This window comes from Pan paniscus, chromosome 21 (assembly GCF_029289425.2).
Source record: "Pan paniscus chromosome 21, NHGRI_mPanPan1-v2.0_pri, whole genome shotgun sequence".
Taxonomy (NCBI): domain Eukaryota; kingdom Metazoa; phylum Chordata; class Mammalia; order Primates; family Hominidae; genus Pan; species Pan paniscus.
In genome coordinates this window covers 7,240,755-7,264,694 of record NC_073270.2, presented here as the reverse complement: position 1 = coordinate 7,264,694, position 23,940 = coordinate 7,240,755, and positions in this window count along the sequence as shown.

The following is a 23,940-nucleotide window of genomic DNA, read 5'->3' as shown; positions in this document are numbered from 1 at the left end:
TATAACAGAAGCTGTAACAGTTCATTATTTTTCTTCTGATGAAGGCTACAATGTAATGACTTTCAAGAAAAAATACTAATCCTTCTTAGTTACACAATAAAGTATTTTGTTACTATTCTTCATGTGTTAGAATATAATGAGAAAACATTTTGGAATGATTTGAGTTTACTGTAATTATTTTTCATTCTGAAAGCTTGGATGAGTGCAGGTGACAAGATCCAACTTGTTTCTGCTTAAACTGGACCCGGTTTTAAATTAGGTCCCCCAAGATGAAAGGCTAATGCCTCAAAGACCAATATATGTTTAATCATTTTTAATGTAAAAGCAACGTGTAAAAGAAAACAATTTTTAATTGTTAGCAACATGAGTAAATATACATAAAGAAGGCGGCTTTTTTGTCCAAAACAATCATTTCGACAAGGAGAAGTACAAAAATATGAATCCAGTAGAAAAGTGAATCTTCCCCATTAGGGTTTTCAACAAAATAGGTTTTGCCTCCTTCCTCCTCTCATACCAAGCTCTGACTCCATTTTTCCAAGCACTCACCAATAAGAAATAACTCAGAAATTTAAAAAAATATAACAAATCTTTACCCAATATAAACCCAGTTGTGAATTCATATTCTAATAATAACAATATGCTCTCTATTTTTGATAATGCCAAGCTGAAGCTTGGCAAACGTCCAGGGCAGGGAGAAACAGTGGGCACGGGCATGAGCTATGTTTCTGTTTATATTCCCTTCCCAAAGCTATGATTTTAAGCAGGGGATTCTGCCTTAATCACAGACACTTAGTAAATGAAAGTGGCTTATATTTCTCAAGTAAGTTTGAATCTCTTTGGTCTGGCAGAAAGTCAAGCTTCCCAAATATTTTTATGTAGAACCATCTCCATTCACATAAAAGGCATAATTAGACAATCAAATAAAGATCTATAAGACTACATAAAGAACATCTGGGTAATTTGTTAACTAGCTGATATTTAGTCCTCCAGTTATAATACAGGCTTTATGTAACATACATTTTAGAACTAGTATAATATAGGTTTTATGTGATATACATTTATAACAAGTACATATGGTATATATTTTATAACTAGCACAAGTAGGCATGTGGTATTCATTTTATAACTAGTATAATATAGATTTTTGTGGTATACATTTTATAACTAGTACATATTATAAAAATAGTCCATGCTGTAGTATACTATGGCATGTAATATCAAGAGTTTTGAAGATAAATAACAAAGATTATATAATCTCATATTCTTTCATCAGTAAAAAAGCTATAATGTTAAGAAAATACTTCAATAAGCTACACTCATTATTGTTTCCTATCTGGAAAAAAATGAAATACTGTAAAATTTCTATTCCAAACAGAACAGAATCTGGTTCAGGCCAGTACCAGATAGGCTTGGAAATGCTTTCAGATAAGCATCTGGCTCTGAATCTCTGAACTCTACAATATCAACCATTTTTATAAGCCTGTTGATACATTCAGATACTTAAATAAGATACAGCCTTCTGATGCCTAACCACAAGATATATACATGCAGAAAATGAGGGGAGAAAGGTCACCAAGGAATGATATAGATTATACCAGAAACTGATCCATGAGCTATAACTGGGAAGCTGAAGATGATTTACATGTTTAAGGACCAGATGATTAAAAATAGAGGATAAGCTTTATTTATGCACAGTCATTAGCATTTTCTGAATAATATAAACATAACCTTCCACATTACAAAGGTGACTTTTGATTCTCAAGAAGAGATTTAAAAATCTGTTTGGGGCCAAGCATGATGGCTCATGCCTGTAATCCCAGCACTTTGGGAAGCCAAGGCAGGAGGATAGCTTGAGGCCAGTAGTTCAAGACTAGTTGGGCAACATAGCAAGACCCCAACTCTACAAAAAACTTTTAGAAATTAGCCAGGCATGGCAATGTACATCTGTAGTCATAGCTACTTGGGAGGCTGAAGCAGGAGGATCACTAAGTCCAGGAATTCAAGGCTGCAGTGAGCCATGATCACGCCACTACACTCCAGCCTGGGCAACAGAGTGAAACTCTAAAAAAAATCAAATTAAATTTTAAAATAACTTTAAAAATTAAAAAAACCTGTTTGGTCCCTAGCCATAGGAACAAGGCTAGATTATTCCCTCTCTCTAAAGCCATTGAAACTGGCCTTTGTCCAGCTGGAAAATGCAAACTAGGATAACCAACTCAGATGCAAATGCACCACATTCCACATAAAAGTGGTTTAGTAAAGCAATATTGGCTTTCATCAAGAGATCAGATCAAGATGGTAAATGCAGTATTCCTGCTGCCTCCCTATCAGGGCTGGCTCTGTGGACATGTGGCATGTGTAGCCCCACTGGGACACACACGCAGGAAGAACCTCACAATTGCTTTAATGTTTCGCTATCACTGTCATGATATTCATAATAATTTTTTCTTTGAACCTGTGTTTTGCAAATGAAGACTGATAGGACCATGGAGCACCCATGTGAACAGAGGAAGCACACACACTCCAGGCAGCAGTGCACACATACACACATACACACACACACCACATAGACTCACACCCAGAGATACAACAGTCAGTAGCAACTGGAACAGCTGGCCTAGCCTCATGGGACTCACTAGCATCCTGGGGGCAGGCTGGGGTGATGCAGAGCCTGAGGGGGCAGCCATACTCAGACCTGGGCCCAGATTGGTGGTGGCATAGTGGTGATGGTGGCAGGTGCAGCAGAAGCAGCCCCATTAGTGTCCCTGTCCCAAGACAGGTGAGACTCTATGTTCCAGTGTTGGGACCATCGGTGGGATGCCAGCTTGCCATTCCATCCTTGGAGCCCAACCCTGTGCCTCAGCACAAATACTAACCCTCCAGCCTGAGGGTCCGGGTGGGAACTGCCACTTATCAGACAGTAAACCCTGTCAGTAAACAATTACCAAGAAAAAGTACACATGGACATTACACAATAAAACATTTCAGGGAGTTATTATATGTTCAAAGAGGTATTACTAATTTTGAAAATTGCGGCAATGTTGCAAAACAAATATCCACAGGCTTAGAAACAGAAATTAAATGTAAAGATTGTCACATTCAATGGAAAATAACACTATTTTTATATGAAGCTTTAGATAAATTTTTAACAAAGAAGACAATTATCTCATTAATTTTTCATTAAAATTGAAGATGTAATGATAGAGTGCACAAAATGGCATTGTGAATTATATACAATCATTACACCACTTTTAATTCCTTGTACAGACCTCCACCAATTCCAAAAATAGCAGAGGAAATGTCAAACTATCATCGTGTAAATTAACAAAATTAAATTTGGAGTTACACAAAAGTGATTTGTATGAAGAGTTAAATCTATTTAGAAAAACTATTTCTTGAAAGTCATCAGCTATAGATACATTAAAATTTGTATTTCAAAATAATTCATCAGAAGTTAATCCCGATGTTGCATAGCACTAAAATACTTTTAACAGGTCCAATGACAGTTGTATCTAAAAAATCTCCTCCTCAGAATAAAAAATTATCTAAAATTATTTGTGATCTTGCATTTGTCAGGACCAACTCGTGTTATTTTTTAATTATATCAATTGAAAACAAAATTTCTAGAAGTATAAATTTTGATGACTTAATAAATGAATTTGCAGAAAAGTCTTATGTTCAATGAAGATGTCTTCTTAAAGAATTACTATTTATTTGCTACATAGAAGTGTGATACCTGTATTAGTTTCATAGGGCTGCTGCAACAAATTACCACAAACTGGGCAAACTAAAACAACACAAATTCATTCTGTCACAGTTCTGGAGGCCAGAAGTCCAAAATCAAGGTGTCAGTAGGGCGTTGCTCTCTCTAAAGGTTCTACCCTTCCTTGCCTCTTCCAGCTTCAGGTGGCTTCAGGTGTTCCCTGGCTAGTGACAGCATAACTGCAATCTCTGCCTCTGTCTTCACATGGCTTTCTCCTCTGGATGTCTCTGTGTCCTCTCCTCTGCTTCTCAGGACACTAGTTATTGGATTTAGTACCTACTTTAATCCAGAGTGACTTCACATTAATCCAATTACATCAACAAAGACCCTGTATCAATACTATGCTGCCATAAAAAATGATGAGTTCATGTCCTTTGTAGGGACATGGATGAAACTGGAAACCATCATTCTCAGCAAACTATCGCAAGGACAAAAAACCAAACACCGCATGTTCTCACTCATAGGTGGGAATTGTACAATGAGAACACATGGACACAGGAAGGGGAACATCACACTCTGGGGCCTGTTGTGGGGTGGGGGGAGGGGGGAGGGATAGCATTAGGAGACATACCTAATGCTAAATGACGAGTTAATGGATGCAGCACACCAACATGGCACATGTATACATATGTAACAAACCTGCACGTTGTGCACATGTACCCTAAAACTTAAAGTATAATAATAAAATTAAAACAAACAAACAAACAAAAAAGACCCTGTATCTAAATAAGTTTGTATTCTGAGGTTCTGAGTGGATATGAATTTTGGCAGACAGTAGTCAACTCACTACAACACCAAAAATGTTATTTTTTGCAATTGTTCAGTTTACGTTGCTCCTCATCCATCACTATTACCCCTATTATGTTTTATAAGTGATAAACATTTTTAAAGAAAAAAGCTTTATTATTTTTCAGTTTTGCAAGACGAAAAGAGTTCTGGAGCTGGACAGTGGCAATGGTTGTACAACAATGTAAGTGTAATTTACGCCATGGAGCTGAACACTTTAAAATGGTTAAGACGGTAAATTTTATACTATATGTACTTCACCGTAATTTAAAAGATTAAAAAATTAAAAATTTCAAAAAGAGGAGAAGAAATAATGTTTTCAACACAGATTAAAAAGTGTTAGCTATTTTTGCCTCTGAGGGCAATGTAAAATTTTTTTTTAAGTTTCCAGTTGAGGGGAAGAATGATGTTATACGGGAAAATTTAGTGACTTAGGAAAACGTTAGTGATTTTTGTTAGTAAAATATTATAAAGAAAAACTTTATATTATAGCACGTTTAACGACACTTTTTTTTCCTACGTTTTGGACAAGATGTCCCGCTTTTTAACTTTGCACTAGATTCTGCAAATTATGTAGCCTGCCCTACTTCCTGTCTTATTCCAAAGTCCTAGATGTCCAAAAACATATGAAAAAAAAAAAAATGGCCAGGAGCAGTGGCTCATGCCTGTAATCCCAGCACTTTGGGTGGCCAAGGCAGGCAGATCACCTAAGGTCGGGAGTTCGAGACCAGCCTGACCAACATGGAGAAACCCCATCTCTACTAAAAATACACAATTAGCCAGGTGTGGTGGCACATGCCTGTAATCCCAGCTACTTGGGAGGCTGAGGCAGAAGAATCACTTGAACCCATGAGGCAGAGGTTGTGGTGAGCCAAGATGGTGCCATTGCACTCCAGCCTGGGCAACAAGAGCAAAATTCCGTCTCAAAAAAAAAGAGAAAAAAAATCTTAGCTGTTTTTGAGTAACAATGAAGAAGTACCTAAGTCTATGAGGAATTATAAAAAAGATGAAAATAGATGAGATTGTATTATTAAAATGCAAAAATGTGTGTGTGGGATATCTACTATAAAGGGTGAAAGAGGATCCAGGGTACTCCAAGTCAAAATCTGCAGATACAAGTGTTGGGGGGACCTAAGTAGAAACCGCCAGACTCATTGACTTATGCACACTCTCTTCTTTATTCTCACTAAACCAAGCAGAGTGCAAGAAAAGTATACAATGCCAGTCGGGAGCAGGGAACATTAGAGCTTCTAGACTAGGGTTAAAGAAGGATCTCAGGAGGCAAACACCACTTAGGAGAAACAAACTAGTCACTGGTTCATTTCATAGCACAATCGCCTTCTTCTACCAGCCTCCTGCAATTTCTGAAGACAGGCTGAAGGGAACTGATAAGACTTTCATAAACTTGGCTCTCAGATAACATAGATAAATACAGAAAATGTTTACCAAACATGTGAAGAATGCTGACATAAAAAGAGTCATCAAACTAAACCAAAGAATAACTTCCATCTGCCAAAGCTGGACAAATCGAGAAAGCAAACAAATAAGCCTATAGAATATATGTAACCAATGTCCTTATAAGATGTGAGAGAATATAGAAACCACGGGGGAAATTAAAATTTTAATCCTAGAGTTTAAAAAGATCAATAGATGGAGAAAATGGCTGAATGGATACAGTTGTTTTAATTATGTAACAATAATGTTATTTTAACATTATTACAATGCACACACTAGAAAGTTCCCTGGTGCTCCTTCCAAGGTAATGTCTGCCCTGCTCTCTCCCCGCAAAACCGGGAAACCACTACTCTGATTTCTATCACTATGGATTACTGTATGGGGATACAGTAGAAAGTAACTTTAAAAACAGAAAAAGCAGTTAAAAATTCTCCAAAAGTATGTAGAAAAGGAAAAAATTAAAAACTTACGAAAGATAAGTTAAAGAGACATAAAAGATATCTCCCAGTTTACCAATGAATGTCTACTACAGTTCCAAAAAGAGAGGAAAAAGGAATCATTACACTTCAGCTTAAAAGAAGCCTTTGAGTCCTAGGCAAGATGAATAAAATAGACTACAACTAAGCCCAACATGGCAAAATTCTGAAAGCTGAGAATAAAGAGAAAAGTCTTACCAGAAGACTGGTAAGAAGAAGGTGGAAAATAGATAATGCACTTTGATAAAAGAATGAGCCTTATGCTGGACTTGTCTTCTAGTAATATCAGATGAAAAAAGACAATAGAACAATGTTTCCCAAGATCTGAGGGAAAATAATTTTGAGCTTAAAATACTAAAACTAAATTATCCAAGTATAAGAATGAAAAAAGAGCATTTTCAGACTCAGAAAATGTAATTCTGAATGAATTACAAAAGGATGTGCTCTAGCAAGAAGAAAATTTAATCCAAACATAAGGAATCAGTTATAATAATCAATAATTTAAGTGATGATTACAAAAAACATTTAACAAGAATCTAACCTTTTAGATGATATCTCTGAGAAACATGAGGTAGGATGATGGAAGAAAAAAAGTTGAAAAAAATAGTAAAAAGAACTAAATTTTTGATGACATCTCTGGAAGATCACGTGGTAGGGAGAGGAGAAACTGAAGAGGAGTAAAAGTGAATATTCTAGTGTTGTTTGTGGGAGAATATAAATACAGACTGATTCACTGATGAAAACGCAAATCAAAGTTTAAAGATGTTCATTAAAAGTGTAAGAGCAACCATTCAAAGAATCAAAATAGGATATTTAACTTCCAAACCACTGAAGAAGAAAAATAGATCAAAGAGACTTTGGTCAGTCTAAAACTGCCTGAAAATAAAAGAACACAAATGAAAACATAAAACAAAAAATAAGTAATATAAATGAATCTAAATATTTTGTGAATGTAATGGGTTTGCTATATCCTATTACAAAACATAGACTTTCAGCTTAATTTTTAAAATGTAGCTACATATTGATTAAGAGACATTTCTATGAATAACAAAGATTAAAAATAGAGATTAGGTATGGGAATCATGGCGGATGGGAGGGAGGACTAGATGTGCAGCCTGGACAGAGCAGCATACGGAGGCTTATATTGTAAATTTTAGCTCCAGATTGACTGCAAGAACAAACCAGCAATCCTGAGAGGACCCACAGACCCTCTGAAGGAAGCAGACTGCTCCTGCAGGACCGGGTAGACACCCCAAATACTGTGAGTGCCCCAACTGTGCAAGTGGGAAACGGAGGCCCTCCTCTCACAGACAGACACCCCCACTGGAAAAGCTGAAGGTCTGTTTGTGGGAGAAATTTCCGACTTTACCTGGAGCTGAGTCAAGTTAGAGAGCCGAGCAAAAGACAGGGGTAGAGGAAGCAGCAGAAAGGCCCTGGGAGCTCACTGGGTCCCCAAGCAGCCCATTCCTGCCTGGCACAACAGGGATCCATTGGGAGGGTGGCTAGAGGAACAGGGGGTAAAACTCCACAGGGAGAAGGAATTCCCTAGCTGAACTTTGAAACAATTTGAACAGGGCAAGAAGCCTCCTGGCTAGAACTTGGGGAAGAGCATTAATCTGGTGTGGAGACTTCACAGGTTGGGGAAGGACTAAAGCCTTTTTCTTTCACAGTTGGAGGCAGATATTCTCAGGAAAGTTTTTAAGCCCATCTTGCCCTCCACCTAGAAACAGACTCGGGGCTGTTTGCTGTGGGGGGTGGAGGCACGGTGGGAGTGAGACTGGCCCTTCGGTTTGCATGGGAGCTGGGTGAGGCATGTGACTGCCCACTTTCCCCCAGTTCCCTGACAACCTGCAGGACTCAGCAGAGGCAGCCATAATCCTCCTAGGTACACAATTCCAGTGGCCAGGGAAACTCACCCCCATCCCCCACAGCAGCCACAGCAAGACTCACCCAAGGAGAGTCTGAGCTCAGATATGCCTAGCCCCACCCCCACCTGAGGGTCCTTCCCTATCCATCCTGGTAGTGGAAGAGAAAGGGCACATAATCTTGGGAGTTCTAGGACCCCACCCACCACTGGTTCCTCTCCATACTACTATTATAGCTGATGCTTTCTGGAAAGCACAACCTCCTGGCAGGGGGCCAACCAGCATAAAAATGCAGCATTAAACCACCAAAGCTACGGACCCTCATGGAGTCCATTGCACCCTACACCACTTCCACCAGAAAAAGTGCTGGTATCCATGGCTGAGAGATTCACAGATGGTTCACATCACAGGACACTGTGCAGACAACCCCCGGTACCAGTCCAGAGCCTGGTAGACTCCCTGGGTGGCTACAACCAGAAGAGAGACAACAATCACTGCAGTTCAGCTCACAGGAAGCCACATCCATAGGAAAAGGAGGAGAGTACTATATCAAGGGAACACCCCTTGGGACAAAAGAATCTGAACAACAGCCTTCAGCCCTAGACCTTCCCTAGGACAGAGCCTACCCAAATGAGAAGGAACCAGAAAACCAACTCTGGTAATATGACAAAACAGCATTCTTCAACACCCCCCAAAAAAATCACTCTAGGTCACCAGCAATGGATCCAAACCAAGAAGAAATCTCTGATTTACCTCAAAAAGAATTCAGGAGGTTAGTTATTGAGCTTATCAGGAGGGATCAGAGAAGGGTGAAGCCCAATGCAAGGAAATCCAAAAAATGATACAAGAAGTGAAGGGAGAAATATTCAAGGAAATAGAGAGCATAAAGAAAAAAAACAACTAAAAATTCAGGAAAATTTGGACGCACTTTTAGAAATGCAAAATGCTCTGGAAAGTCTCAGCAATAGAATTGAACAAGTAGAAGAAAGAAATTCAGAGCTTGAAGACGAGGTCTTTAAATTAACCCCATCCAACCAAGACAAAAAGAATAAGAAAATATGAACAAAGCCTCCAAGAACTCTGGGACTATGTTAAATGACTAAACCTAAGAATAATCGGTATTCCTGAGGAAGAAAAGGATTCTAAAAGCCTGGAAAACATATTTGGGGGAATAATCAAGGAAAACTTCCCCAGCCTTGTGAGAGACCTAGACACCAACATACAAGAAGCACAAAGACTACCTCAGAAATTCATCGCAAAAAAGATCTTCACCTAGGCACCCTGTCATCAGCATTACTTCCTTAAATTTATTAAGGTTTGTTTTATGGCCTATTGTATGGTCTATCTTGGAGAAAGTTCCAGGCATTGTTGAATAGAATGTGTAGTCTGTGGTTGTTGGATGAAGTGTTCTGTTTATACTAGTTAAGTCCATTTGGAAGGAAGGAATCTTAAGAGCTGTGAGACAGAAGCTCCAGGTAACCTATAAAGGAAAACTTATCAGATTAACAGCAGATTTCTCAGCAGAAACTCTATAAGCTAGAAGGGACTGGGGACATATCTTCAGCCCTCCTCAAACAAAACAATTATTGGCCAAGAATTTTGTATCCAGCGAAACTAAGCATCATATATGAAGGAAAGATACAGTGGTTTTCAGACAAACAAATGCTGAGAGAATTCACCATTATCAAGCCACCACTACAAGAACCACTAAAAGGAGCTCTAAATCTTGAAACAAATCCTGGAAACACATCAAAACAGCACCTCTTTAAATCATAAATCACACAGGACCTATAAAACAAAAATACAAGTTAAAAAGCAAAAACAACAACAAAAAAAGTACACAAGCAACAAAGAGCATGATGAAAGCAATGGTACCTCACATTTCAATACTAACATTGAATGTAAATGGCCTAAATGCTCCACTTAAAAGCTACAGAATCGCTGAATGGATAAGAGCTCACCAACCAACTATCTGCTACCTTCAGGAGACTCACCTAAAACATAAGGACTCACATAAACTTAAAGTAAAGGGGTGGAAAAAGGCACTTCATGCAAATGGACACCAAAAGTGAGCAGGGGTAGCTATTCTTATATCAGACAAAACAAACTTTAAAGCAAGAGCAGTTAAGAGAGACAAAGAGGGACATTATATAATAGCAAAAGGCCTTGTCCAACAGGAAAATATCACAATCCTAAACATATATGCACATAACACTAGAGCTCCCAAATTTGTAAAACAATTACTAATAGACCTAAGAAATGAGATAGACAGCAACACAATAATAGTGAAGGACGTCAATACTCCACTTCCAGCACTAGACAGGTCATTAAGACAGAAAGTTAACAAAGAAACAATGGATTTAAACTATACCTTGGAACAAATTAACTTAACAGATATATACAGAACACTTCATCCAACAACCACAGAATACACATTCTATTCAACAGTGCATGGAATTTTCTCCAAGAGAGACCATATGATAGGACATAAAAGGAGCCTCAATAAATTTAAGAAAATTGAAATTATATCAAGCACTCTCTCAGACCACAGTGGAATAAAACTGGAAATCAACTCCAAAAGGAACCTTCAAAACCACGCAAATACATGGAAATTAAATAACCTGCTCCTGAATGAGCATTGGGTCAAAAGCAAAATCAAGATGGATATTTAAAAATTCTTTGAACTGAATGACAATAATGACAAAACCTATCAAAACCTCTGGGATATAGCAAAGGTGGTTCTAAGAGGAAAGTTCATAGCCCTAAACACCTACATCTAAAAGTCTGAAAGAGCACAAACAGAAAATCTAAGGTCACACCTCAAGGAACTAGAGAAACAAGAACAAACCAAACCCAAACCCAGCAGAAGAAAGAAAATAACAAAGATCAGAGCAGAACTAAATGAAATTGAAACAAAAAACATACAAAACATGAATGAAACAAAAAGTTGGTTCTTTGAAAACATAAAAAAAAAATTGATACACCATTAGCAAGATTAACCAAGAAAAGAGAGAAAATCCAAATAACCTCATTAAGAAACAAAATAGGAGATATTACAGCTGACTCCACTGAAAGACAAAAGATCATTCAAAGCTACTTGTGGACACCTTTACAGACATAAACTAGAAAACCTAGAAGAGACAGATAAATTACTGGAAAAATACAACCCTTCTAGTTTAAATCAGGAAGAATTAGATACTCTGAAAAAACCAATAACAAGCAGCCAGATTGAAATGGTAGTTTAAAAATTATCAATAAAAAAAAGTCCAGGACCAGACAGATTCACAGCAGAATTCTACCAGACATTCAAAGAAGAATTGGTACCAATCCTTTTGACGTTATTCCACAAGATAGAGAAAGAAGGAACCCTCCCTAATTCATTCTATGAAGCCAGCATCACCCTAACACCAAAACCAGGAAAGGACATAACCAAAAAACAAAACTACAGACCAATATCCTTGATGAATATAGATGCTAAAATCCTTAACAAAGTACTAGCTAACTGAATCCAACACCATATCAAAAAGATAATCCATAATCAAGTGGGTTTCATATCAGGGATGCAGGGATGGTTTAACATATGCAAGTCAATAAATGTGATACACCACATAAACAGAATTAAAAACAAAAATCACATGATCATCTCAATAGATGCAGAAAAAAGCATACAACAAAATCCAGCATCCCTTTATGATTAACACTCTCAGCAAAATTGGCATACAAAGGACATACCTTAATGTAATAAAAGTCATCTATGACAAACCCACAGCCAACATAATACTCAATGGGGAAAAGTTGAAAGCATTCCCTCTGAGAACTGGAATAAGACAAGGATTCCCACTCTCATCACTCCTCTTCAACGTAATACTGGAAGTCCTAGCCGGAGCAATCAGACAAGAAAAAGAAATAAAAGGCAACCAAATTGATAAAGAGAAAGTCACACAGTCACTGTTTGCTGACGATATGATTATTTATCTTGAAAACCCTAAGGACTCCTCCAGAAAGCTCCTAGAACTAATAAAAGAATTCAACAAGGTTTCCAGATACAAGATTAATGTACACAAATCAGTAGCCATTCTATAAACCAACAGTAACCAAGCAGAGAATCACATGAAGAACTCAACCCCTTTTACAATAGCTGGAAAAAATAAAATAAAATACTTAGGAATATACCTAGCAAAGGAGTTGAAAGACCTCTACAAGGAAAATGACAAAACACTGCTGAAAGAAATCTTAGATGATACAAACAAATGGAAATATATCCCATGCTCATGGATGGGTAGAATCAATATTGTGAAAATGACCATACTGTCAAAAGCAATCTACAAATTCATTGCAATCCCCATCAGAATACCACCATCATTCTTCACAGAATTAGAAAAAGCATTCTAAAATTTACATGGAACCAAAAAAGAGCCCACATAGCCAAAGCAAGACTGAGCAAAAAAGAACAAATCTGGAGGCATCACACTACCTGATTTCAAACTATACTATAAGGCATAGTCACCAAAACAACATGGTACTGGTATAAAAATAGGCACATAGACCAATGGAACAGAATAGAGAACCCAGAAATAAATGCAAATACTTACAGCCACACCCAAATACTTTGACAAAGCAAACAAAAGCATATAGTGGGGAAAGGACACCCTTTTCAACAAATGGTGCTGGGACAATTGGCAAGCCATATGTAGGAGAATGAAACTGGATCCTCATCTCTCACCTTATACAAAAATCAACTCAGACCTAAAACTATAAAAATTCTGGAAGATAACATTGGAAAAACCCTTCTAGACATTGGCTGAGGCAAGGATTTCATGACCAAGAACCCAAAAGCAAACCCAATAAAAACAAAGATAAATAGCTGAGACCTAATTAAACTAAAGAGCTTTTGCATGGAAAAGGAACAGTCAGCAGAGTAAACAGACAACCCACAGACTGGGAGAAAATCTTCACAATCTATACATCTGACAAAGGGCTAATATCCAGAATCTACAATGAACTCAAACAAATCCGTAAGAAAAAAACAATCCTATCAAAAAATGGGCTAAGGACATGAATAGACAATTCTCAAAAGAAGATATACATATGGCCAACAAATATATGAAAAAATTCTCAACATCACTAATGATCAGGGAAATGCAAATCAAAACCACAATGTGATACCACCTTACTCCTGCAAGAATGGCCATAATCAAAAAATCAAAAAACAGTAGATGTTGGTGTGGATGTGGTGAACAGGGAACACTTCTACACGGCTGGTGGGAATGTAGACTAGTACAGCCACTACGGAAAACCATTTTGAGATTCCTTAAAGAACTAAAAGTAGAACTACCATTTGATCCAGCAATCCCACTACTGGGTATCTACTCAGAGGAAAATAAGTCATTATTCAAAAAAAATACCTACACACACATTTATAGCAGCACCATTCACAATTGCAAAATTGTGGAACCAATCCTAATGCCCATCAATCAACAAGTGGATAAAGAAACTGTGAGATATATATATACACACACACATGTACACACCATATATATATACACCATATATATACCGTATATATACATCATGTATATACCATATATATACACCATATATATATACCATAGAAATATACACCATATATATATATATACACCATATATATATATATATATACACACACACACACCATATATTAACACTCTCAGCAAAATTGGCATACAAGGGACATACCTTAATATAATAAAAGCCATTTTTATGGCTGCATAATATTCCATCATATATATGTAGTATGTATATACACCATATATATGATATATATACCATATATATACACCATATATATATACAACATATATATACACATCATATATATATATATATATATATATGATGGAATATTATGCAGCCATAAAAAGGAATGAATTAACAGCATTCGCAGTGACCTGAATGAGACTGGAGACTATTATTCAAAGTGAAGTAACTCAGGAATGGAAAACCAAACATCATATGTTCTCACTGATATGTAGGAGTTAGGCTATGAGGACATGAAGGCATAAGAATGATACAATGGACTTTGGGGACTTTTGGGGAAGAGTGGGCGGGGGGTGAGGGATAAAAGACTACAAATATGGTACAGTTTATACTGCCCGGGTGATGGGTGCACCCAAATCTCACAAATCACCACTAAAGAACTTAGTCATGTAGCCAAATACCACTTGTACTCCAATAACTTATGGAAAAATAAAAAATTTAAAAAAGAATTTAAAAGGGATAATCCAAAAATTAAATAAATAAAAATAGAGATTAAAAGAAAATATGTCAATATTAACAAAAACAAAGACTAAATTATAATATTAATAACAAAACATAGATTTCAGGGCATTTATACATATAAAACATATGAGGATATATAAATATCCTTTATATGTCTTTAAATGTTCTTCTATCATTATTAAATTATTAGATTACATAAAAATCTGTATTGACATTTGTTTTTTCTCTGAAATTCTAAGATAATTTTCTGTCATTCCTTGTTATTAATAACTCTACTCCTTATTACCATTTCTTTTTTAATATAATTTCAACTTTTATTTTACATTCAAGGGGTACATGTGCATGTTTGTTACCTGGGTATATTGTGTAATGCTGAGGTTTGGGATACAGATCTCATCACCCAGGTAATGAGCATAGTACCCAATAGGCAGTTTTTCAATCCATGCCACCTTCCCTCCCTCCACACCCCAGTAGTCCTCAATGTCTGTTCCCATCTTTATGTCCATGTGTACTCAATGTTTAGCTCCCACTTATAAGTGAGAACATGCAGTATTTGATTTTCTTTTCCTGTGTTAATTCACTTACAATAATGACCTCCAGCTGCATCCATGTTGCTGCAAAGGACATGATTTCATTCTTTTTTATGTCAGCATAGTATTCTACAGTGTATATGTAGAACATTTTCTTTATCCAATCCATTGTAGATGGGCACCTAAGTTGATTCCATGTCTTTGCTATTGTGAATAGCACTGTGATAAACCTATAAATGCACATGACTTTTGGGTATGACAATGTATTTTCCTTCAGGTATATACCCAATAATGGGATTGTTGGGTTGAATGGTAGCCCTGTTTTAAGATCTTAGAGAAATCACCATATTGCTTTCCACAATGGCTGAGCTAATTTACATTCCCACCAACAGTATATAAATGCTCCCTTTTCTCCACAGCCTCACAAGCATCTGTTATTTTTTGCCTTTTTAATAACAGCCATCCTAATTGGTGTGACATGGTATATCTCATTGTAGTTTTCATTTCCATTTATCTGAGGATTACTGATGATGAGCATTTTTTCATGTTTGTTAGCCACTTGCATGTTTTCTGCTGAGAAGTGTCTGTTCATGTCGTTTGCCCATTTTTTAATGGGCTTATTTGTTTTTTGATTGTTAAGTTCCTTATAGATTCTGGATATTAGACCTTTGTTGGACACATAGTTTGTAAATACTTTCTGCCATTCTGTAGGTTGTCTGTTTACTCATTGATAGTTTCTTTTGTTGTGCAGGAGCTCTTTAGTTTAACTAGACCCCACTTATCAATTTTTGGTTTTGTTGTAATTGCTTTTGAGGACTTAGTCATAAATTCTTTCCCAAGGCCTATTTTCAGAACAGTATTTTCTAGGTTTTCTTCTAGGATTCTTATAGATTGAGGTCTTACATTTAAATCTTTAATACATCTTGAGTTAATTTTTGTATATGGTAAAAGGTAGGGATACAGTTTCATTCTTCTACATATGCTATCCAGTGATTGAATAGGGAGTCATTTCCCCATTGCTTATTTTTGTTAACTTTGTTGAAGATAAGATGGCTGTACATGTGTGGCTTCATTTCTGGGTTCTCTTTTCTGTTCCATTGGCCTATATTCTCTTTCTGTACCAGTATCATGCTGTTTTGGTTACTGTAGCCTTATAGTATAGTTTGAAGTTGGATGATGTGATGTTTGCCATTTTTTTTTTGCTTTGGATTGCTTTGTCTATTTGGGCTTTTTTTTGATTCTATATAAATTTTAGAATCGCTTTTTCTAATTCTGTGAAGAATAGCATTGATTGATAGAAATAGTATTGAATCCGCAGATTGCTTTTAGCAGTATGGCCATTTTAATGATATTAATTTGGCATTTTTCTCTTTATCCTTAATGTTATAAACTTTTGCCATGATGTATATACATTTACTCTTACAACTATCCTGCTCAATAATCAAATTGAATATCTGATTAAGGATGTGTGCCCTGTGTTAAATTCTGAAACATTCTCAACTGTTTTCCCTTCAAATTTTCAGCCTTTCTTCCCATTCTCTTTATCTAGGCCTGTGACTAGTTATAGGGAGTGGCCTCTCAAGGTACCCTTCATGGATTTCAATACCTGTAAGATCTTACCAAATTAATACATAGGAATCCACTTCATTCTTTTTGGCAACTACATAATATTCCATGGTACAAATAGACTATAATTTATCATTCCTCTATTGATGAACATTTTTTATCACTCACCATACTTGTATTACATAACCCATTTTGCCAGATTGAACCACGATACCTAGTTAGGTTTGAATTTCAAATAAGTCAAAATTTTTCAAAATACTAAGTTTTGATCTTAAAATAGTATCAAAGTAACCTTATTTTAGTTGATGGCTATTTGGGTTGTTTCCAGTTTGGGGCTCTTATGAATAAAGCTGCTCCTAACATTCTTGGACAGCTAATTTTGTGGACTTAAGCATCTCTCTTGGGTGCTCTCTATTTTGTTGGCACTCTATTTTTCTTATACGACTTCTTTCATTTGTGATTAAAGAGATTCTAGGATAAGTTAGAAGATAAGTTTTTTGCAGATAGGCATTTGCCAAGACAAGGTTACTTTTTAGAGATAGGGTCTTATCATGCTACCAGGCTAGTCTCAAATTCAAGGCCTCAAGCAGTTCTCCCGCCTTGGCTTCCCAAAGCGCTGAGATTACAAGCATAAGCCACTACACCCAGCCTGTCATTACAATTATATAAAACCAAAAATATATTGTCAACAGTTTAGAGGCAAGAATATTGACATATTAGCAGTAATTTTTCTATGATAACCATCCTAGTTATTTACAGATTCCATATTTGCAAATTTACTTGCTTGCTAAAATTTATTTGTAACTCCAAAATCAATTTTCATGATCTCTTGTAAACATTGACAAAGCAGCAAATTATGTGAGTCACCCAAATTGTATTCTCCCAGCTGAGGTCAAAAATGGGACTATCTTTTTGTTCCAGCTCACATACTATAAACAAGTATCCTTTTCTCGATCTAGACAATACCACATTTTTAATTTTTGTGCTTTTTATTAGTGATTCCCCTACTTAAAATGGCCCCTCAGCATAATGCTGAGGTGTCCTCTAGTGTCCCTAGTTGCAAGAATACTGGGATGTACCTTACAGAAAAAATATGTACATTAGTTAAGCTTTGTTCTGATAAACTATAGTGTGGTTGGTCATGAGTTCAAGGTTAATACTCTATATATATACACATATACATTTATATATACATATACATATATATACACATACACGTATATATATATAAAGTGTCTTTAAACAGAAACACACATAAAACAAGGTTATATATTAATCGATGGATGAAAATATTGTGACCAGAGTCTGACAGGCAACTAACCTTGTATTTCTCCTAGAACTAATGGTTCAATGTTTGCTGATGCAGTGTTCCAGGAGACTTTTATGGGATATAACTACCACAACTAAAAATCGACTATAGGGGAGAAAATTAGTGAATGTAGAGATCGCAGTGGAGAAGAAAGTAGGAAAGAGCTTTTAACTTTCTTGCCCAAAGTTATCTTCTACATATTTACTACTTTTATTACTAATCGAGCTATTTTTCAAGGGCACGGCCACCCGCGAAACCAAAAGAGCTAGGTTTGAGGTGGTTTTTACAATGCCACTTTAAAAGTGAATGCAGGAGATGACATGCTTCCACCTGCCCTTGCAGGACAGTAGACTAGGAATCATATACAGGTAATGGGGAAAAAAAGGAAGACCAACAGAGCTGATAGAAAGTCCTGCCTTTAAATAAACAGGACACCCAAAAAAACAGTTGAAAACATGTGACTCTTTTGGCAATGTTGCAGTTACTAGGAAAGCCCGGTTAGCAATATCACTGTCACTCAGTACCCCTCGGATCCTGACAGATGTCCATGGACTTTTCTTGATGGCAACCAACCCCTTCCCACAGATCAACTTTTAAAACCTCAGGCAGGTGAAGACACAATTTCTTCTGAATACCAAGCTGTATAACTCCCCAGCGTCATCTATATCTCACTTCTCTTAAATTCTGGCTGCAGTGATCAGATAAGGCTTAAGACAACACAAAATTAAGCATGAAAACTATATCAGACCCATAAGCCATAGGCCACTCTCCAGCCAAAAACAAACAAACAACAAAAAAACACTTACATAAAAACTTTTAAAAAGAAGCAATGTTACCCATGATAATGGTGTTGCACTTAAATTGCGCAATACCACCTTTCTGCTTCACTACGTACAACACTCATGATTATTTGATGGGTCAAATAATAATAGGGTTATTTTCTATATCTAGACATTTGCATTATAGTTAGGAGATTTTAGAAATGTTTTTTCCAAGACTTACCATTAAAGAAGCAACAACAGGCCCGGCGCAGTGGCTCACGCCTGTAATCCCAGCACTTTGGGAGGCCGAGACGGGCAGATCACGAGGTCAGGAGACCGAGACCATCCTGGCTAACACGGTGAAACCCCGTTTCTACTAAAAATACAAACAAAATTAGCCAAGCGGAGTGGCAGGCAACTGTGGTCCCAGCTGCTCAGGAGGCTGAGGCAGGAGAATGGCGTGAGCCCGGGAGGCGGAGCTTGCAGTGAGCCGAGATCCCGCCACTGCATCCTGGGCAACTGAGCAAGACGCCGTCTCAAAAAAAAAAAAAAGCAACAACAAAACTTCAGTCTCACACCTACAAGTTTACTTTGGTTGTTACTCTTCAGTTTGGCTGATATGTGTCCAGGAAATTGTTATTTAAAAGAAAAAAAATAGGGAGGAGCCAAGATGGCCGAATAGGAACAGCTCCGGTCTACAGCTCCCAGCGTGAGCGACGCAGAAGGCGGGTGATTTCTGCATTTCCATCTGAGGTACCGGGTTCATCTCACTAGGGAGTGCCAGACAGTGGGCGCAGGTCAGTGGGTGCGCGCACCGTGCGCGAGCCGAAGCAGGGCGAGGCATTGCCTCACTTGGGAAGCACAAGGGGTCAGGGAGTTCCCTTTCCGAGTCAAAGAAAGGGGTGACGGACGCTCCTGGAAAATCGGGTCACTCCCACCCGAATACTGCACTTTTCCGACGGGCTTAAAAAACGGCGCACCACGAGATTATATCACTCACCTGGCTCGGAGGGTCCTGCGCCCACGGAGTCTCGCTGATTGCTAGCACAGCAGTCTCAGATCAAACTGCAAGGCGGCAGCGAGGCTGGGGGAGGGGCGCCCGCCATTGCCCAGGCTTGCTTAGGTAAACAAAGCAGCCGGGAAGCTCGAACTGGGCGGAGCCCACCACAGCTCAAGGAGGCCTGCCTGCCTCTGTAGGCTCCACCTCTGGGGGCAGGGCACAGACAAACAAAAAGACAGCAGTAACCTCTGCAGACTTAAATGTCCCTGTCTGACAGCTTTGAAGAGAGCAGTGGTTCTCCCAGCACGCAGCTGGAGATCTGAGAACGGGCAGACTGCCTCCTCAAGTGGGTCCCTGACCCCTGACCCCCGAGCAGCCTAACTGGGAGGCACCCCCCAGAAAGGGCACACTGACACCTCACACGGCAGGGTACTCCAACATACCTGCAGCTGAGGGTCCTGTCTGTTAGAAGGAAAACTAACAAACAGAAAGGACATCCACACCAAAAACCCATCTGTACATCACCATCATCAAAGACCAAAAGTAGATAAAACCACAAAGATGGGGAAAAAACAGAACAGAAAAACTGGAAACTCTAAAAAGCAGAGCGCCTCTCCTCCTCCAAAGGAACGCAGTTCCTCACCAGCAACGGAACAAAGCTGGACTGAGAATGACTTTGACGAGCTGAGAGAAGAAGGCTTCAGATGATCAAATTACTCTGAGCTACGGGAGGACATTCAAACCAAAGGCAAAGAAGTTGAAAACTTTGAAAAAAATTTAGAAGAATGTATAACTAGAATAACCAATACAGAGAAGTGCTTAAAGGAGCTGATGGAGCTGAAAACCAAGGCTCGAGAACTACATGAAGAATGCAGAAGCCTCAGGAGCCGATGCGATCAACTGGAAGAAAGGGTATCAGCGATGGAAGATGAAATGAATGAAATGAAGCGAGAAGGGAAGTTTAGAGAAAAAAGAATAAAAAGAAATGAGCAAAGCCTCCAAGAAGTATGGGACTACATGAAAAGACCAAATCTACGTCTGATTGGTGTACCTGAAAGTGATGGGGACAATGGAACCAAGTTGGAAAACACTCTGCAGGATATTATCCAGGAGAACTTCCCCAATCTAGCAAGGCAGGCCAACGTTCAGATTCAGGAAATACAGAGAATGCCACAAAGATACTCCTCGAGAAGAGCAACTCCAAGACACATAATTGTCAGATTCACCAAAGTAGAAATGAAGGAAAAAATGTTAAGGGCAGCCAGAGAGAAAGGTCGGGTTACCCTCAAAGGGAAGCCCATCAGACTAACAGCAGATCTCTTGGCAGAAACCCTACAAGCCAGAAGAGAGTGGGGGCCAATATTCAACATTCTTAAGGAAAAGAATTTTCAACCCAGAATTTCATATCCAGCCAAACTAAGCTTCATAAGTGAAGGAGAAATAAAATACTTTACAGACAAGCGAATGCTGAGAGATTTTGTCACCACCAGGCCTGCCTTACAAGAGCTCCTGAAGGAAGCACTAAACATGGAAAGGAACAACTGGTACCAGCCGCTGCAAAATCATGCCAAAATGTAAAGACCATCGAGACTAGGAAGAAACTGCATCAACTAAGGAGCAAAATAACCAGCTAACATCATAATGACAAGATCAAATTCACACATAACAATATTAACTTTAAATGTAAATGGACTAAATGCTCCAATTAAAAGACACAGACTGGCAAATTGGATAAAGAGTCAAGACCCATTAGTGTGCTGTATTCAGGAAACCCATCTCACGGGCAGAGACACACATAGGCTCAAAATAAAAGGATGGAGGAAGATCTACCAAGCAAATGGAAAACAAAAAAAGGCAGGGGTTGCAATCCTAGTCTCTGATAAAACAGACTTTAAACCGACAAAGATCAAAAGAGACAAAGAAGGCCATTACATAATGGTAAAGGGATCAATTCAACAAGAAGAGCTAACTATCCTAAATATATATGCACCCAATACAGGAGCACCCAGATTCATAAAGCAAGTCCTGAGTGACCTACAAAGAGACTTAGACTCCCACACATTAATAATGGGAGACTTTAACACCCCACTGTCAACATTAGACAAATCAACGAGACAGAAAGTCAACAAGGATACCCAGGAATTGAACTCAGCTCTGCACCAAGCGGACCTAATAGACATCTACAGAACTCTCCACCCCAAATCAACAGAATAGACATTTTTTTCAGCACCACACCACACCTATTCCAAAATTGACCACATACTTGGAAGTAAAGCTCTCCTCAGCAAATGTAAAAGAACAGAAATTATAACAAACTATCTCTCAGACCACAGTGCAATCAAACTAGAACTCAGGATTAAGAATCTCACTCAAAACCACTCAACTACATGGAAACTGAACAACCTGCTCCTGAATGACTACTGGGTACATAACGAAATGAAGGCAGAAATAAAGATGTTCTTTGAAACCAACGAGAACAAAGATACAACATACCAGAATCTCTGGGACGCATTCAAAGCAGTGTGTAGAGGGAAATTTATAGCACTAAATGCCCACAAGAGAAAGCAGGAAAGATCCAAAATTGACACCCTAACATCACAATTAGAAGAACTAGAAAAGCAAGAGCAAACACATTCAAAAGCTAGCAGAAGGCAAGAAATAACTAAAATCAAAGCAGAACTGAAGGAAATAGAGACACAAAAAACCCTTCAAAAAATTAATGAATCCAGGAGCTGGTTTTTTGAAAGGATCAACAAAATTGATAGACCGCTAGCAAGACTAGTAAAGAAAAAAAGAGAGAAGAATCAAATAGACACAATAAAAAATGATAAAGGGGATATCACCACCGATCCCAGAGAAATACAAACTACCATCAGGGAATACTACAAACACCTGTACACAAATAAACTAGAAAATCTAGAAGAAATGGATAAATTCCTCGACACATACACTCTCCCAAGACTAAACCAGGAAGAAGTTGAATCTCTGAATAGACCAATAACAGGAGCTGAAATTGTGGCAATAATCAATAGCTTACCAACCAAAAAAAGTCCAGGACCAGATGGATTCACAGCCGAATTCTACCAGAGGTACAAGGAGGAACTGGTACCATTCCTTCTGAAACTATTCCAATCAATAGAAAAAGAGGGAATCCTCCCTAGCTAATTTTATGAGGCCAGCATCATTCTGATACCAAAGCCAGGCAGAGACACAACCAAAAAAGAGAATTTTAGACCAATATCCTTGATGAACACTGATGCAAAAATCCTCAATAAAATACTGGCAAACCGAATCCAGCAGCACATCAAAAAGCTTATCCACCATGATCAAGTGGGCTTCATCCCTGGGATGCAAGGCTGGTTCAATATACGCAAATCAATAAATGTAATCCAGCATATAAACAGAGCCAAAGACAAAAACCACATGATTATCTCAATAGATGCAGAAAAAGCCTTTGACAAAATTCAACAACCCTTCATGCTAAAAACTCTCAATAAATTAGGTATTGATGGGACGTATTTCAAAATAATAAGAGCTATCTATGACAAACCCACAGCCAATATCATACTGAATGGGCAAAAACTGGAAGCATTCCCTTTAAAAACTGGCACAAGACAGGGATGCCCTCTCTCACCACTCCTATTCAACATAGTGTTGGAAGTTCTGGCCAGGGCAATTAGGCAGGAGAAGGAAATAAAGGGTATTCAATTAGGAAAAGAGGAAGTCAAATTGTCCCTGTTTGCAGACGACATGATTGTTTATCTAGAAAACCCCATTGTCTCAGCCCAAAATCTCCTTAAGCTGATAAGCAACTTCAGCAAAGTCTCTGGATACAAAATCAATGTACAAAAATCACAAGCATTTTTATACACCAACAACAGACAAACAGAGAGCCAAATCATGAGTGAACTCCCATTCACAACTGCGTCAAAGAGAATAAAATACCTAGGAATCCAACTTACAAGGGATGTGAAGGACCTCTTCAAGGAGAACTACAAACCACTGCTCAAGGAAATAAAAGAGGATACAAACAAATGGAAGAACATTCCATGCTCATGGGTAGGAAGAATCAATATCATGAAAATGTCCATACTGCCCAAGGTAATTTACAGATTCAATGCCATCCCCATAAAGCTACCAATGACTTTCTTCACACAATTGGAAAAAA